The sequence below is a fragment of the Choloepus didactylus genome, chromosome 10, assembly GCF_015220235.1.
Source record: "Choloepus didactylus isolate mChoDid1 chromosome 10, mChoDid1.pri, whole genome shotgun sequence".
Taxonomy (NCBI): Eukaryota; Metazoa; Chordata; class Mammalia; order Pilosa; family Megalonychidae; genus Choloepus; species Choloepus didactylus.
In genome coordinates, this window is record NC_051316.1 from 20618976 (window position 1) to 20624975 (window position 6000).

Below are 6000 nucleotides of genomic sequence, written 5' to 3' on the forward strand. Positions count from 1 at the left end.
ATTTAAAACAATTATAGTGGTAATAACAAAGCTAATCAATACAATAAGTGGTACATCTGGGCAAGCCTTTTATTGTGCAGGATTCAGCTAAAGGCACACATGAGTACAATGAAAAGTCTTTATGTAAGTTACCCTGGTGATTTCTTGAATAGCTTAGTGATATTAACAATAACACTCAATCCATCTTAAATATTTTTATACGTTGTCAAATACTTTACTTAAAAGAATCTATATGAAGGAATTTCTCTGAAAGAGCTACCAGTTCAGCTGTTAGCCTGGATTACTTATGACATAAAACTGTGGCATTATCTTTTAATAAATTTTGGGGTATGATTTATAGAGTACAAAATACATTCTAGTGGACAGTTGGTTCAGTTTTGAGAAATATATACACCCCATGCAATCATCACCATATTCAAAATATAGAATATTTCCATTTCCCCCAAATTTCCTTCCAACCTATCTACAGTCAGTCTCCCTGCACTGGCCCCAGACCACCAACTAATCTTCTTTCTATCACTATAGATTAGTTTTGCCTGTTTTAGAATTTAACATATGTGGAACCACGAGTATACATTATTTTGTGTCTGCCTTTTTTTTGCTTGGAATAATGTATTTGAGCTTCATCTATCTTGTATGTGTCAAGTTCATTCCTTTTTACTGTTGAGAGATATGTTATATGGAAACATCAAAATGTGTTTTTCTGTTTATCTTTTGATGGATATTGGAATTGTTTCCAGTTTTGGGCTCTTATGAATAAAGTTGCTATAAACATTCACGTATAAGCATTTATGTGGACATATACTTTCATTTCTCTTGGGTAAATTCTGTGAATAGAATTGTAGGCTCTTTGTTAAATATACATTTAATTATACGAGAAACTTCCAAATTATTTTTCAAATTTCCAATTTACATTGCCACCGAGAATGCAAGGAGAGTTCCAATTAGTGCACACGCTTGCCAACAGTTGGTATTTCCCACCTTTATTTTTTTAATTGTAGCTATTTAAATGGTGTATAGTGGTATTCATTATGATTTTAATTTGTTTCTCAACGAAATAATGAAGCTGTCCATCTTTTATTGCGAGCTTATTGGCTTTTCTTTATCTTCTTTTGTGAAATTCCTGTTCAAATATTTTGCCCTGATATTTTAAAAATTGAAATTTAATCAAGATAATTTTAGATTCATATTCGGTTGTAAGACAGAGCTGGTTTGAACACTTTGACTAACTTCCCCAGTGATAACATTCTGCAAAACTGTAACAGACGACCTTGCCCAGGCTGCACCTCTGAACCTCGGGCACCGTGGTCTGCTGAGCTGGGGCTCCTCGTCCCAGGTGGTGCGCAGGCGGGAGCACGTCCCTGCAGCCACCCGGCCCACCCGCCCAGCTCGCTGGTTGGCTGAGACCCTGCTGCAGGGTGTGACACGGAGCGATTCCATGCCTGGGGAGGGGTCGGATCACTTTTGCTTGCAGAAGCCTAGATCCAGCACATAAAATGATGCCTTCGATGGTGGGCGACATGTCCCCAATGCTTGTAGCTACCACCACCTTTCGCGTCCCAGGACGTGTGGGCTGGAAGATGCGAGCCTGCGCGTCAGAAGGCAGGTTGGGGGGAAGGGGCGGCACCAGACGTTCCCGGATTTTGGATCCCAGGCAGCGGCGGCGATCCTGGAGCATCTCACAGGCAGCTTCAGTCTCCTCCTGTCCCCTCAGGAACACCAGGATATCTCCAGGGGGCCGGGTCACGTGGATATGCAGCACAGACAGGCCTCCAGGTGGTCGGCCTCTGGAGTCTTGGTATAGAAGACATCAACCGGAATCCTGAGTCCAGGGATTTGGAAGACGGGGGCATCTTCAAAGAACGTGGAACAACGGCCAGTGTCCAGGGCGGCTGAAGCCACCAGGGCCTTGAGCTCAGGTGGGAAGCACCTGACATCCTAGGTGAGCCCCAAGAGGCTGTCAGTGTGCACGGTCCGTTCGTGAGCCTCATCCACCATCACCACACTGTAACTGGTGGGGTCAGCAGGGAGAAGCACCCCCAACCTCATTCCCAAGCTTCTTACCCATCTCCCGGGCCACCGGGCCACCATGCCATGGCGGCCACTCTCCGGGGCCAGGTGCAGGAAATCTTCATCCCCTTCTTTGCGTAGCCCTCCACCAAGAGATACTGAGGCATCTGGGTGGTCTTTCCCGAGCCCATTTTGCCCTCGATGGGCTCCTGGGAGGCAGTGTCTGGGGCCCGAACTTCAGAGCGGCTGCCCCCAGCCCTACCTCTCCCCAGCGCCGCTGCTCCTCCCCAGGGGCGCCCGCTCCTTCCTCCAGCAGATCCTCAGCTCGCCCGCTCAGTGGCCCCAGGGCGCGGTACCACGGGGCCAGATCTCCCCAGTCGCCGCTTGTATTCGCGCTCCTGCGGCTCAGCTCCACCTCCTGGAAGAGGAACTCCTCAGCCAGCTCTGCTCCAACTCCTCCAGCTTCTCTGCTCTTGCTTGGCCTAGTTCTCCAGGCGGGATTTTTTTTTTTTCCCTCCGCAACTCCGGGCCCCTGGCTTTGCAGCCCTCCACAGCCATCTCCTGAGGCCTTCCACCCTCTTCATAGGCTCTCTCTGATAAGGTCCAGGACCGAGAACCCCAGGCTTACCCAGCCAAGGGCCCCCTCCTGCTCCCGAAATGCCCAGATCCTGGAGCCCAGTTTATCTAAAATGCCCTCCAAACCATTTTGCTGTGCATGCGCTGAAACAGGGACCCTGAACTGTAAGCGACCGCCAAACACAAAAATTACCCTGTAAAGGGAACCAAAGTGAGCAGGACCAACAGGAAAAAGAAACACGAGACCCCAAAAAGAAAGGAGAGATCTGTCCTTTACCAACCAGGTCGGGCACATGTTCTGGGCCCCACCTGTCACAGTAAAGGACCAAGCAGCTAGTTTGCAGTCCCTAATTTGAATGTTTAAACAGCCAATGGCAATAGTTAATTAGGAGTTGCCGATTTAGATGGTTACTAACCAATCTCCATATGCCAACATCCCAAACATCCTTGTCTCCACCTTCCTTTGATTTTAATAAAAACCCACGTTTCTCTCCTTCGGGGAGGCAGATGTGAAACGCCGGCTTACTTTGCAATAAAGCTCTTTTTTTTTCCCCCGAAGTCTGGGTGTCTCTTTTGGCTCAGGGCGCATCAGGCGAGCACTCACCTTCCCCTCAGGGCGCCGGAGGCCGCCTCTGTCCCCCGCCGGAGCCGCTCGGGGAAGGCGTCGGGTTCCTGCAGGTCCTGAAGCGCTGGGGCCCCGACGGCTCCCACGCTCCTCCCACTCCCGCTTCTCCCGGGGCTGTCTATGCCCTCTGCTTTCCTCCTTTTTCTCTCGGCGGTTTTTCCTCCTCCTGGCCTTGCTTCCTGAGGTTGCTTGTGTTTCTTACACTTCCTCTGCAGGTTGCTCCCAGCCCTCCCTGCTGGCTCCTCACTGTTCTCCAGCAACTTGTGTCACCCCGTGGGCACAGAGTCAATCAGTAGACACGGGGGATTTTGAAAAGAGAAAAAGTTTATTTGGCAAAGGCTAGCCTCCAGAAGACAGGAGGACAGTTTCCTGAATTCTGTATCCCCAAACTGGAGAAACGTCTCATATTTTATAACGTTCAAACAAAGGCAGGCAGGCTTAGGGTAATGAGCAAAGCTGCTTTAAATGATAAATAAGGTCAAAAACAGTCTAAATGCCCAGTAAGCATAGTGATTACAGATTTGGGCTACTGTGCATGTCAGGCGGTCTAACTGATTAGAACTGGCTTGGTTCAGCAAGATAGGTTAGGAATTTGGGGTGTTTAGCTCTGGGTTGACGTATATGAATCAATAAGGGGCTAAGTGCAAGGGTGCCCGACTTCAGGGAGCTATGTGCAAAGACACCCCGAATTCAGGATTGCAAAACAAGATAAGGGGATACTGGTCAATCAGGAGTTGTTTTGGTCACAGGGTGCAGTTTCAAAGCATAGCAGAGCATTTGGGTTACAGTTCAGTGAGTGGGATTTTTGCTGTTATAATTAGGCAAAGTTTTCTTTTAGGTTAACTGTCATTTTAATTGTGCATACCTTGGCAGTTAAAGCCACTTATAGCTAGTCTAGCTGGAGCTGTTGAAAACAAGAACTTCTCTATGAGGTATATAGGTGGGGGTTTTGGAGATCAGAGAAAATGGGAAGTTTTGCAACTTAGGGAGGGAGCAGCTTTGGAAATTCATAGTGGTGGTGAGGGGAGGAAAAACGGGTCAGGGTTCCCCTAAAATCCCTGCAACAGGGGTGATACCCATTACGTATAAGGGAGAACCTCCAGGCAGGAAGGAACTTGGGAGCTGTGTTACAACACACACACACACACACACACACACACACACACACACACACACACTCACAAACACACAGATGCCATCCTTTCCTGCTGCTGTTTCAGAAAGTTATTACAGACAAAACAAAAAGAAAATCCACCAACTAAGGGACAGGCAAAATATGTTCTGCATTTTTACTAACTGAGGAATTCAGTGGTGGCTGTTTTTTTAAAGGCAAAACCTGTTACTTGATGCTCTGCTGTCTGACCTCTGACCCTGCTTCAGACTTCTATGGTTAATTGGATTTTTCAAACACGATTGTTGTGAAATGAAACATTATTATTCCAGTTAGCAACCACAGGTGGTTCCATATCACTGATTTCTTGTAGCATTGTTTTCCATTTCTGAAATGTACCCTGACACCAGGCAGCCTAGAGTTTCCTTCTGCAGCTTTCCCGGGGCACAATGGATTAGGATATATGCCAAATTTGCAATTGATATAAGTAGTCTCTTTCTTTCTATATGCACAGAAATGGCACGTTCTCTGAAATGGCACATTCCTTTGATACCTGGCTTGTTCTCGTATTAGTAAATTAAAGACTTTTGGCATGCACTTAAAATCAATTTGTCTAGTCAATTTTGGATTTTAACAAAACGGCATCTCCTCCATCTAGCCTGAGAGAGGCATCGTATGGAGCAGCAGGGGACATCATGACTCGATCTTGACTAGCCAGAGAGCTAATAAATGGCCTGATAAGTAAAATATAGCCAATGTCCCACATTTGTAGAAGATCCCTGCAAATCAACTATACTTGGGGAGCAAAGCCATGAATTATCAATGTGTTTGTTTGTTTTTTTTTAATTTTTATTCTGGTAACATTTATACAAATTAAAATTTCCCCCTTTAACTGCATTCATATATATAATTCAGTGCTTTTAGGTACATTCACAATGTTGTGCTACCATCACCACCACCCATTACCAAAATTTGTCCAAAAACCCAAATAGAAACTCTGTATTCTTTAATCATTACCTCCTCATTCCCTATCCCCACCCTAGCCCCTGGCAACCTTTATTCTAGTTTCTGACTCTATGAATTTGCTCATTCTGATTATTTCATATCAGTGAGATTGTACAGTATTTGTCCTCTTGTGTCTGGCTTACTTCGCTTAACATGGTGTCTTCAAGGTTCACCCATGTTGTCACATGTAGCAGAACTTCATTCCTTTTGTGGATTAACTCTATTCCATTGTATGTTTGGTAGGTTGGAGCTGTGCACCTTAGAAAATCAGGTTCTTAAGCTTAATCCCTTCCTGTGGGTGTGAACCCATTGTAATAGGACCTTTTGATGGGGTAACTTCAGTTAAGGTGTGACTCAACTCAATGGGGATGGGTCTTAATCCTATTGTTGGAGTCCTTTATAAGCACAATGAAATTCAGACAGAGAGAGGGAAAGCCACAGGAAGCAGCCAGAAGCTGAATGTCAACAGAATTCCCAAAAGAAGGGAGAGGCCAGAAGAGGGTGCCATGTGCATTGCCATGTGACAGAGGAGCCCAGGACCAAGGATCACCAACACCCAGTCCCAGAGTGCCACAATCTTCAGGGAGAAAACATCACTTTGATGATGCCTTGATTTGGACTTTTTCCTAGCTTCAGAAGCATGAACTAATAAATCCCCACTTTTTAATGCCAA

At 46.0% G+C, this 6000-nt stretch overlaps 1 pseudogene; it reads right to left on the reverse strand.

The window, feature by feature from the left end:
• Positions 1-1225: 1225 nt before the first annotated feature.
• LOC119545117 lies at positions 1226-2568 on the reverse strand (annotated as a pseudogene).
• Between the last annotated feature and the right edge of the window lie 3432 nt (positions 2569-6000).